Genomic DNA, 13,157 nt, shown 5'->3' with positions numbered 1-13,157 from the left:
CACTTGGCCTCTTGTTTTTGTTGGCTTTAAGATTCTCTGCTTGGCTTCCACATTGGTCATTTTGACAATTATGTGGTGTGGGGAACCTCTTCTCTGATCCTGTCTAAAGGGAGTTCTATAAATTTTTGGACCTGTGTATCAATCTCTTGGTCTATGTTTGGAAAATTTTCTGCTATTATTTCTTTGAAGAGATTATTGATCCCTGTGGTTTCACCTTCTTTTCCCTCTTCTATTCTGATTATTCTTAGGTTAGCTCTCTTAAAATGGGCCCATATTTCTTCAATGTCAGATTCCTGCTGTCTTATTTTTTTTCTAAATTATAAAGTATGCATTCGTTTTTGGAGTGATCATCTTCTAGGAGCAAGATTCTATTCTCCATGTGGTCTAATTGATTGTTTATACTTTGAATTGAGGCCTTTACTTTGATGATTGCATCCTTTATTTTTTTTAAACTCTCTCTAAATTCATTTAGAAGGTCCTGTACTATTTCTACAGTTATATTCCTGATTTGATCTTCTGGAGATCTCTGAATTTCTGTGTTATCAGGTTCTGAAAATATGGGATTGTGGGCATTCATTGCTCTATTGTTGTTCCTCTTTCCCATGATTTCAGAAGTTTGTGCCTTTCCTGGATCACTACGACTTCACTTAGGGTGCTCTGTATCTCGAGTCTATGGTAATCTCAGCCACCACTACTCCTTTACTGGGTTGTATCACAAAGTCTCAGACCCAGGAAGTTAATCGAGGCTGCGCGAGACCGTGGGGGGTACCGGGCTGGGCGTTTTACTATGGGGAGCTGAAACTAAGGTGTGGTATCTCTGCCACAGCTACTCCTTCACTGGCTTGGACTTCAAAATCTCAGACCCAGGGAGATTATCAAAGTCCCTGGGCGTGCAGTACAGAGATATCTCCTTTAAGGCCCACAATTTCACTCACGGTTATTGTGCATGTTGATCAGGAGTTGGCGAGGGTGCAGAACTCGTTGCCACTGCTGGCAATATGGCACTGCTGCCACACCCTCAGCTGTGAGGCTGGAGCTGCTGGCAATATGGTGCTGCTGCCACGCCCTCGGCTTTGAGGCTGGAGCTGCTGGAAATATGTTGCCACTACCACACCCTTTGCCGTGAGGCTGGCATATTTCTTTTCTGGTTTTGAGCTCTGTTCTGAGTCCCTGGAAGGCGTGATGAGCTTGACCACTGGGAGTTTTAGACATTCTTTTCACTGAAAGAATTGCTGAATTATACCTGAATGATCTGCAGCTGCTCACTTCAGCTCCTTGTTTACCTTTCCTCTCTGGATCCTGGTGCTATGAGGGAAGATGGTGCCGGCATGGCCCAGTTGCTGCATTGCGGGCTTGATTTCTGGTCTCTGATTGTTCTTCTAGTCTTTTTTTCCTCTGTCCCTTGTGTTTACATTTTTTATTTCTCTGCTGATGGCGTTTTCTGGCTATGAAAAGCGCTTATTTTGTGGCAATAGAGATCGAGTTTTATCAGGGCTCATAAACGCTGCTTTTCTCAGTCACCATCTTCCCAGAAGTTTAGGGTGATTCTTGAAGTTTTTCCCCATTTAATATGATGTTGGCAGTGGGCTTATTGTAGATTCCCTTTATGATGTTGAGATATGTTCATTCTATTCCAATTCTCTGCTGTATTTTTTTTTATCATAAATGGATGTTTGATTTTATCAAATGCTTTTTCAGTGTCTATTGAAATAATCATGTGATTTTGGTTTTTGATTCAGTTTATATGATGAATTACATGGATTAATTTTCGTATGTTGAACCAGCCTTGCATCCCTGGGATGAAGCCTACCTGATCATGGTGTATGATTTTCTTTATGTGGTTTTGAATGCGTGTTGCTAGTATTTTGTTTAATAGTTTTGCATCCAAGTTCATCAGAGATATAGGCCTGTAGTTTTCTTTCTTTGAACGGTCTTTATTCAGTTTGGGTATTAGTGTGCTGTTGGGTTCATAGAATGCATTGGGGAAAGTCCCACATTTTTCTGTTTCACGAAATAGTTTGAGCAGTATTCAGGTTAGCTCTTCTATAATGGTTTTATAGAATTCACTTGGGAAACCATCTGGTCCTGGGCTTTTCTTTGATGGTAAGCTCTTTATTGCTGTTTCAATTTCTTTGATTGTTATTGGTTGGTTTAAGTGTTCTATATCTTCTTGACTCAGTTTAGGAAGGTTGTATTTATCTAGGAAGTTGTCGATTTCCTCCAGATTTTCCATTTTGTTGGAGTATAGTTTTTCAAAGTAGTTTCTGATAATCCTCTGGATTTCTACACTGTCAGTAGTAATGTCTCCTTTTTCATCCCTTATCCTCATAATTTGGGTTGATTCTCTCTTTTTTTTTTAGTTAGGTTGGCCAGTGGTTTATCAATCTTGTTAATCTTTTCAAGAAACCAGCTTTTGGTTTGGTTGATTTTCTGTATTGTTTTTTTATTCTCTATTTCATTAATTTCTGCTCTAATTTTAATAATTTCCCATCTTCTGCTGGCTTTGGGGTTCAATTGTTCCTGCTTTTCAAGGGCTTTGAGGTGTGTCGTAAGGCTATTTATTTGAAGATTTTCTGTTTTTCTTATGTGAGCATTCAGTGCTATAAATTTTCCTCTTAATACTGCCTTCAAAGTGTCCCAGAGGTTTTGATATGTTGTTTCTTTATTTTCATTTGTTTCTAGAAATTTCTTGATTTCACCTCTTACATCTTCTATGACCCATTCTTCATTCAGAAGTGTGGTGTTCAGCCTCCACATGTTTATGTTGTTTCTTTGGGTCTTCTTATAGTTGATTTCTAGTTTCATTCCATTATGGTCTGAAATGACACAGGGAAGTATGTAACATTTTTTAAATTTGCTAGTGCTCATTTTGTGTCCCAGGATGTGATCTATTTTGGAGAAGGTTCTGTGAGTAGCTGATAAAAATGTAAACTCTGCTACAGTTGGGTTAAATATTCTATATGTGTCCAACAGGTCCATTTGATTAATGGTGTTCTTTAGTTCTGAGGCATCTTTACTGACCTTTTGTCTGGATCGGTCTAATGTTGTGAGAGTTGTGGTGAAGTCTCCAGTATTATTGTATTGGGATTTATGTGTGACTTTATGTCACAAAGAGTTTGACTTATGAAAGTAGCTGCAACTATGTTTGGGTCATAGCTGTTGATTATTGTTATTTCTTCTTGCTGGATTATTCCTTTAACCAGTAAAATATGACCTTCTTTGTCTCTTCTAATAAGTTTGGGTTTAAAGTCTAACTTGTCTGATCTCATAGTTGCTACTCCTGCTTGCCTTCAAATTCCTTTAGCATGGATTACCTTGCTTCAGGCCTTTACCTTGAGTTTGTTCCTATCTTTACTTGTAAGGTGTGTTTCTTGTAAGCAGCAGATGGATGGATTCTGGTTTTTAATCCATTTTGCCACTTTATATCTTTATATTGGGGAGTGAGGCCATTTACATTCAGTGCAATTATTGAGAGATAATTTTTAATTCCTAATATGTTAAGATTTTATTTCCATATAATATACTGTTTATTCTTCTTTGCTTAGTTGTCTGCTGGATGGAAAATCTTGTTTCTCTGGTTCTGGCATGTATTACCTATTTCTTCTTTGTAGTTAATCTCTTTGAGTATTTTCTCTTTTGCTGGTGTTGAAGATATAGTTCCTTCAGTTTCTGTTTGTCATGGAAACTTCTTATTTCCCCATCAAACTTGATAGATAGTTGTGCTGGGTAGGAAATTTTTGGCTGGAAGTTGTTTTCTTTCAGAGTTTGGAATATGTTACTCCAAGCCCTTCTGGCTCTCATGACTTGGTTTGGGAAGTCTGGAGTGATTCTAATTGGTTTGCCTCTGAATGTCACTTGGCCTCTTGTTTTTGTTGGCTTTAAGATTCTCTGCTTGGCTTCCACATTGGTCATTTTGACAATTATGTGGTGTGGGGAACCTCTTCTCTGATCCTGTCTAAAGGGAGTTCTATAAATTTTTGGACCTGTGTATCAATCTCTTGGTCTATGTTTGGAAAATTTTCTGCTATTACTTCCTTGAAGAGATTATTGATTCCTTTGATTTCACCTTCTTTTCCCTCTTCTATTCTGATTATTCTTAGGTTAGCTCTCTTAAAATGGGCCCATATTTCTTCAATGTCAAATTCCTGCTGTCGGATTTTTTTTCTAAATTATAAACTATGCGTTCTTTTTTGGAGTGATCATCTTCTAGGAGCAAGATTCTATTCTCCATGTGGTCTAATTGATTGTTTATACTTTGAATTGAGGCCTTTACTTTGATGATTGCATCCTTTATTTTTTTTTAAAACTCTCTCTAAATTCTTTTAGAAGGTCCTGTATTGTTTCTACATTTATATCCCTCATTTGATCTTCTGGAGCTCTCTGAATATCTGTGTTATCAGGTTCTGATATTGTGGGATTGTGGGCATTCATTGCTTCATTGTTATTCCTCTTTCCCATGATTTCACCAGTTTGTGTCTTCTCTGGGTTCTTCCCTGGGTTACTATGACTTCACTTAGGGTGCTCAGGATCTCGAGTCTGTGGTAATCTCAGCCACCACTACTCCTTTACTGGGTTGTATCACAAAGTCTCAGACCCAGGTAGTTAATCGAGGCTGTGTAAGACCATGGGGGTACCAGGCTGGGTGTTTTCCCATGGGGAGCTGCAACTAGGGTGTGGTATCTCTGTCACCACTACCCTGTCACTTGGTTGGACTACAAAATCTCAGACCATGGAGATTATCAAAGCTACACAAGTCCCTGGGGGTGCGGTACTGGCATTTCTCCTTTAGGGGCCGCAATTTTACTTATGGTTATTGAATGTGTTGATTCGGAGCTGTGGTAGGTGAGGTGAACTTGCCATTGCCTCTGGCAATATGGTGCTGCTGCCAAGCCCTCGGCAGGCATGACCCTGGCGTATTTCTTTTTTGGTTTTGAGCTCTTTTCTGAGACACTGGATGGCGTGATGAGCTTGGCCACTGGGAGTTTTAGATGTTCTTTTCACTGAAAAAACTGCTGAATTACACCCGAATGATCTGCAGCTTCTCACTTCAGCTCCTTGTTTACCTTTCTTCTCTGGAGCCTGGTGGGTTGTTGAGTAGGCTGATCTGAAGCTGTCGTGGACACAGTGAGCTTGCCACCACTGCTGGCAATATGGTGCTGCTGCTGCACCCTCGGCCGTGAGGCTGGCATATTTTTTTCTGGTTCTGAGGCTCTTTCTTCTCTGGAGCCTGGTGTTGCAAGGCAAGATGGCGCCAGCGCGGCTCAACTACCACAATGCGGGATGGTTTCTTTTCTGGTCTCTGGTTGCTCTTCTAGTCTTCTTTTTCTCTGTCCCTTGTATTTACAGTTTTTATTTCTCTGTTGATGGTGTTTTCTGGCTATGAAAAGCACTGATTTTGTGGCATTAGAGATCTATTTTGAGTGGGACTCGTAAACGCTGCTTTTCTCTGTCGTCATCTTCCCGGAAGTCTGCTTTTGTTTTTAAGTTCATCAAAACATATAAAACTGTTTGAAAACTCAGTAGTACAGTTTGACCATTACTGTATCTTCTTTAGCCATATATGACTTGAACAATTGAAATGTGGCCCATCTAATTTGAGATGTTGCTCTTAGTTTACAATATGCACTGACCTCAAAGATTTAGTATGAAAAAAATGAAGACTATCTAATATATAATTTTAATGATTTTTCAAATTGAAATCGTTTGCATATTTGGCATTTACTTATTTAAGAGTCAAGTTATGGTTCTGTTAGTCAGGGTGGCCCCAAACTCCTGGGTTTTTGGTATCCTTCTGCCTCAGCCTCTGGGGTAGCTGGAATTAAAGTCTCTAGCCACTGTGCTGAGCCAAATTACTTTTATCAAAATTACTTTTAGCTGGGATTATAGCACATGTTTGTAATCCCAATACTTGGGAGGCTGAGACAGGAGGAGCTCAGGTTCATGGCCAGCCTTAGCAACTTGTGAGGCCCTCTGCAATTTAGCAAGATCCTATTTCAAAATAAAAAATAAAACAGGGCTGAGGTGTAGCTTGGAGATAGACTACCCCCGAGTTCAATCCCCAGTATCACAAAAAATAAGTAAAATAAAATTAATTGCATCTGTTTCTTTTTAAATTTCTAACATGGCTATTGTAAAATTTTAAATGGGTCATATTGTGATTCTATTGTAGAACATTGCTCTATAGCCAAGTATTAACTTCTTCAACTTAGTTTCTTCTCATGTGTCTATAGAATGTTTTTTGTTGCATATTGCCACTGAACAAGGTATGTTAATGGCCTGAGTTTCTTTCAATGGACTTCATATTCATAGTTCTGATTTTTTTTTCATTTATGGGAAATGCACCGGGGGTGCTCTACGTCTGGGCTACACTCCTAGCTCTTTGTTATTATTATTATTTTTTATCTCCAGTCAGGGTCTCACTAAATTGCCCAGGCTGGGCTCAAACTTGTTATTTTCCTACCTCAGCCTCCTGAATGTTTTTTTTACAACTTACTTAAGGGAATCTGACTAGTCCCTTTCAGAAAGAAAGGGTCTTTCTTCATTTACTAAGTATGTCTAAGAACTCAACATCAGGACTCTAGCTATGTTTGAGTTTATTTCTCTTTAAGAACAAAATAGCTGGGCGTGGTGGCGCATGCTTGTAATCCCAGCATTCAGGAGGCTGAGACCTGGAGGATCGGAGTTCACGGACAGCCTCAGCTACTTAGTGAGGCCCTCTGCAACTCAGTGAGACCCGGTTTCAGAATAAAAAATAGGGCAGAGTGATGGGGTGTGTCCATACAGGGCCTAAGGAGATGCAGCCTCCCTCGGCCTGAGCAGCCTGCAGCCTAAGGCAAAACTTTATGTAAAGTGATTCAGCAGAAAAGGGGCTAAGATGGCGCCTGGAGGAAGCTACGAAAGCGTGGTTTCCCCATTCATTATGGGTGGGGAGACTGAGCAGTTTTTCCCTTTTTACCTTTAAAGGAGCTTTCTGCACACATGAATGGCTCATGTACTGGCCTGGGATTGGCTGTGAACTACGTGCTAGTGATCTTTATTCCGATAGGCTAGGCTATTCCTCATGGGAATTCCCCTCGTGGTCTGATGCTATATATATATATGATTGCTTGGAGAGAAATAAACTAGATCTTGCTTGACTTGACTCCCGGCTCGTGGGTGTGTGTTCGAGTCGTCGGTACTCATCATCTCTCCAGCCCCGCCGCTGTTGGGCTGGATTCCCAACAGCAGGGGGTGTAGCTCGGAAGTCAAATGCCCCTGGGTTCCATCCCCAGACCGGCAAAAAAAAAAAAAAAAAAAAAAAAAAAAGAACAAAATAAATGTTTCATTTCTTTTTTTGTTTCTCAGTTGTAAACAGTAAAAAGATATTTTGAGCTAATATGCATGGAAAACTAAAGCATGTGTGTCAGTCACTTTTCTGTTACTAGACAACAAAACAAAACAAACATACAAAACCCTGAAGCCTGGTGTGGCAGTGCACACCTATAATCCCAGTACTTGGGAGGCTGAGACAGATAGGAGGATCTCAGGCTCAAGCCCATTCCTCAGCAACTTAACAGGACCCCCAGTAACTTGAGAAAAAAATTGAACTTCTCTATTTTGTAAATATTTTATTTTCAAAAGCTACATTGATGATTAAATGATGATGATGATAAAAAAAAAAAAAACTGGCAACTGCAGAACTAATTGTATTGCACAGAATCACCTGTAAAGAAACAGCCCTGGGGTGAGGCTCAGGTGGTGGAGTGCCTGCCTCACATGCAAGGAGGCCCTGGGTTCAGTCTCTAGCACCAAAACAAAAAACAAGCAAAAATAAAAATAAAACAAACAAACAAACAAAAAGTGCTTCAGGAACCCAGGCCTTCAGTCTCTACCTTAAAATTTCTGGCATAAGCAAGGATGTTCAGAGCAGACAAAGACTATGGAGACAACCAAAACACAGTCTCGGTGGCTTCAAGAGTATGTATTGTAATTTTGGCCAAAAGAGGTTCTTCATTTGTTAATGCTCCACAAAATTGTAATACTTCACACAAGTTACATTTTAGGGCAAAGAGAGAGAGAGGGAGAGAGAGAGTAAGGGAGAGGGAGAGGGAGAGGGAGAGGGAGAGGGAGAGGGAGAGGGAGAGGGAGAGGGAGAGAGCGCCTGCGCTCATGTGAGAGAGAATAAGGAGCAGTGCCTGGAAAGGCCCGTGGGCAGTCCAGGACATTTATCACAGGGCTTGGTTTTCTGTGTTTAAGTCTCATGTCCAGGTCACTTGTGAGTCTGGTTGGATCTCCAGACTGACTTTAACTGGTGAGCGCTTACCACACTGGATGGCAGGTGGGCTCCGTCTGAACCAAAAGTTAGGGATTCCAGGGAGCTACTGCTGGCAAAAACCTCTGGCTGAGTCAGCCTTAACCTTGTTAATGGTAATTGGAATGGAAAGGCCGCAGGGCCCACAGAGCTGTGGGCATTAGGTCTCAGGTGCCAGCAGTTATAGCCCTCAGGTTTCTAGGTGCCGGTGTTGGCTACCCAGGCACATTCTTCTATGCCCGGGCTCCAGGGGTTGCACCATCATTCCCAGGGTGTTGCACTTTGTGCCTGCGAGAGCTGGGCATGTCACATGCCACCTGTGTGCTTCCAGAATTACACATGTGCATTGCATATTATGCCCAGGGATGGTGAGTCACATTCAGGTGTGCTTTGGGAATTAAGTCCTTCTTTGATGTTAATGGAAACCCTCCTTTTTGTGGTGGTGGGGATGGATTGAGCCCAGAGGCATTCTACCTTTGAGCTACACCACCCAGCCCAATTTTATTTCTTATTTGGAAACAGGATGTTTAGATCGATTCGAGTCTCACTACTTGCTGAGGATGTCCTCGAACCTGCAATCCTCCTGTCTCAGTCTCCCTAGTACTGGGTTTACAGGTGTGTGTCACTATGCCTGGCTATAGAGCCCCCTTTTAAATAACTGCTTCAGTCAGGCGTGGTGGCACACACTTGTAATCCCTGCGCTTGGGAAGCGGAGACAGGAGGATTGCACAGGTTCGAAGCCAGCCTCAGCTACTTAGTGAGGCTCTCAGCAACTTAGTGAGACCCTGTTTCCAAATAAAATATAAAATAGGTCTGGGAGTATAGCCCGGAGGTAGAAAGCCTCTGGGTTCCACCCCCAGTACCACCAAAAAATAAATAAATAAAATAAATAAATAACTGCTTCATGCAAAGAGCCTTTTATAATGTCAAATATGTGAGAATTTGGAATATTTATTAGACTATATAGTTTTATAGAACCTCAAATGTCTTAGAGATAAGTTAATTCTTCATTAAAACTCTTTAGCACTTGTAGATACAGTGTTTGAAATTTTATTTGTCCTCTTAGTTTCTGCCTTCAAGTTTCTGTTTTAGTTGGATTAACTGGGTGATTTAATTTTGAACACTTCATTCTTTCACTCATTTGATGAATGTTATTGACTTTCATTAAGGAGTGGCTTCATGGTATAGCAGGTATCTCGACTCCAGCGTTACAGATGTTTTGGGCTACAGCATTCTTAATCATAGGGTGGGGAGCTGTTCTAGGTATTACATTTAGAAACACTCCTGTCCATTGTGGTAACCCAAATTTCACATGATGCCATATGCCCCCTGGGTACAAAATAATGACCCCAGTTGAGAGGCATTGATGATCTGCAGAAGAGAACAGATGGAGGTGGGTTGGGAGAGAGGCAAGAGAAGAGACAGTTGTGTTGGGAGAAATGGAGGGACTAGAGAGAGATTGAGGCAGAAATCTCTGAGACTAGCTGATTATGGGTATTGGGGAAGAGGAATGAGTTAGCTGCTACTGTGGTCTGGGTAACTGGGATGATTGTGATGCTGTTGTTGAAAGAAAAAAGAGGAAGAGACATGTAAGAGAAGAGGAGCTGAGTTTCCGAGGTGTCCTGTTTGGTGTAATGGGGGCAGGGTGTTCACTAGGAAGCAGGTTCAGAGGCCTCTGTCTCAGAGCAAAGTCAGGACTGAAAGGTGGTTGGAAGGCAACAGCTTAGTAACTGATACCAGGGCAAAAAGGTGTGTGTGTGTGTGTGTGTGTGTGTGTGTGTGTGTGTGTGTGTGTGATGGTGAAGATTTAACTTGGGTATTATTTACCTTTGAGCTAAACGCCAGTCCTATTTTTTTTTTAAACCAGGTCTAGCTAAGTTACAGTATACTGGCCTTGAATTTACAATCCTCCTACCTCATTCTCCCACCTATTGGGATTGTAGGCCTATGCCATTGCACCCAGCAGACAAGTTATCCTTTTAGAGGAAAGAATATTCATTTGCTGGAGGAATTTCTGGGTTGGATAATTAAAAATAAACTCAACAGACATTTCTTTTTTTTTTTTTTTTTTTTTTGGTGGTGGTACTGGGATTCCTGGAAGCCCTTCTATCTCCGGGCTACACTCCCAGACCTATTTTATATTTTTGAAACAGGGTCTCTTACACCAGCGCGGCTGGCTTCGAACCTGTGCGATCCTCCTGTCTCCGCCTCGCAAGCGTGGGGATTACAAGCATGCGCCACCACACCCGGCTTCAACAGACATTTCTTAAAAGAAGAAATACAAATGGCCAGCAAATATATGAGAAGGTATTCAGCATTAATTCCTAATTAGCAATCAAGGAAATGTTGAAATTTCATTTTACCCTAGTTAGAATGGCAATCATCAAGAATACAAGTACTAATAAGTGCTGGAGAGAATGTGGGAAGGGAAGGGAAAGAAACACTTCAACGCTATTGGTGGGATTGTAAATTAGTACAAACACTAAGGAAATCAGTATGGAGTTTCCTCAAAAGACTAAGAATGGAACTGCCATATCACCCAGCTATACCATTCGTTGGTGCTTGTCCAAAGAATTCAAGTCAGAATACTATTACTGCAGCGCAATAGTTAAAGAAAATGTGGAATATGCACACAACATCAACTAGCAAGAAGAACAAAATTATGCCACTTTCAGGAAAATGGATGGAACTTGAGAGCATCGTTGTGTGATATATGCCAGACTAGAGAGTCAAGGGTTGTATGTTAAAGCTTAGAGAGAAAAAAGTGGGTAAAATGGGAATCTTGTGAACATAAAAAGGGAGACCAATAGAGAAAGGACACCAAGGCAGCAGGGCATGGCGGTACATGCCTATAACTCCTGTATCTGACAGGCTCGGACAGGAGGATCCCAAGTTTGAGGTTAGCCTCAGCAACTTAGCAAGACCTTCAGCAATTTAGTTAAACTCTGTTTCAAAATAAATATATATATTTTTAATTTGGGGTTATAGCTTGGAGGTAGAATGCTATTGGATTCAATTCTAAGGAGGAAGAGGAGGACGGAGAAAGGAAGAAGAGGAGGAGAAATAGGGAATGGGAGAGAGGATGGGAGGGGGAGGGGAAATTATGTATATATACAAATATGTCAGAATGAATTCCCCAAAAATAAAATAAAATGCAACTTAATTAGTTCTGTTGGAGATTCTAAAATATTCTATCAAGGTAAAGCAGAATGGAAATTTTAGAAAACCCTCAAAACCCAATGATCAAAACTATTTTTTATATTTTATTTGCAATGCTGGGGGTTGAACCAGTGCCTCCAACATGTTAGGCAAGTACTCCATCACTGAGCCATACCCCAGACCCCCACCTAGTATTTATTAAGCACCATTAACCATTACATAATTTTAATTCCAAAAACCTGAACAATTCACACGTTCATGAAACCTGCTTTCTTCTCCAAAAGTTAAACATGAAAAATTTCAAACATGTAGAAAACTTAAAAGAAATTTCCAGTGAACATCACATCACAATTACTACTTTATTATAATTGCTTTAAATATATAAATTTATGCATCTATTAAAGCATTAAAATTTTTGGTGGTATTGGGGTTCCTGGAGACCCTTCTACTTCCGGGTTACACGCCCAGACACCTATTTTTTATATTTGTCTTTGGAAACAGTGTCTCTTAAGCCAGGGAGGCTGGCTTTGAATCTGCGTGATCCTCCTGTCTCCGCCTCCCAAGCACAGGGATTACAAGAGTGCACCACCACACCTGGAAGCATTTAAATTTAAGTTGCAGGCACATATTATGAACTACAGTTCAATATTTACTTAAAGTATACTAACCTATTTTTAATTTTATTCATTTTAAAATATTTATTTATTTATTTTTGGGACATGCAGATCCAACCCATGGCCTTGTGCATTCTGAACACACACTCCACCATTGAGCTACACCCTAATCCATTGACTTCAGGCTTACAGTCCATATAGAATTCTCTCTGCTAGGAAATGGGTAGCACTGCATTTTATTTTGCTTACAGTTTTTGTGATTTTTAGGAATGCTAATAGCGAAGACTTCTTAGCAACGATTACAGTGTGTTCTGTCTTTGAATGTAGGGGCTTATCGTACTCACCTATTTCTCTTGTGTATCTGTGTAACTAGCATGTGGCTAACTAAACACAAGGTAGGAATGCTTCATTAAATGTAATTTCACAACCATGGATATGAGACTTTATCTTTCTTTCCTCTTTTCTTTCTTTCTCTGTGCTGAGGATATAACCCAGGCATGTGTTCTATTACAGAACTACAACAACATCCTTGATACTTTTTCTTGATTAAATTGACTTAAACTTGGGCTATGTCCCAGGCATCTTTGAGACTACTAAATTGCTACAAAAGGTACCAAGGAATGCTTTAGCAAATCTTTGCAGTTTGTCTTTATGTTATCCATAGCAGTCCTCCAAAGAATAAACGGTGTTGTGTTGTTTGTTATAAATTCAGGGGTCTAAGTATTGCCTCAGCTACAATGTGAACTTGGACAAATCTCTTACCCTCTCTCAATGCAGTTTATGTTTATTAATACAGGGCGGAGAGTACCTGCCTGCATTTGATACCCACAGTTGTGAGTGTCAAAGGAGCCTTGGCGTTTAATGAAGCTTTGTCAGCTGTAACCTGCTGTACAACTGCCACCTATTGTTTCCCACTCAAAGGACGTGGAAAAAATCAGCCTTCCTCCTCTCCCTCCCTTCCTCCCCTCCCCACCCCTCTCTCCCTTTTGTCTTCTGAAATTCTAGAATACATCATAGAAAAAAATAGGAAACAAATAATTCAGAACCAAAGATGTTCTGTTAAAGAAAGCAAAAATCAAGACACAGAGTACCTC

The sequence above is a fragment of the Muscardinus avellanarius genome (assembly GCF_963383645.1).
Source record: "Muscardinus avellanarius genome assembly, chromosome: 7".
NCBI lineage: Eukaryota > Metazoa > Chordata > Mammalia > Rodentia > Gliridae > Muscardinus > Muscardinus avellanarius.
This window is presented reverse-complemented; position numbering follows the sequence as displayed.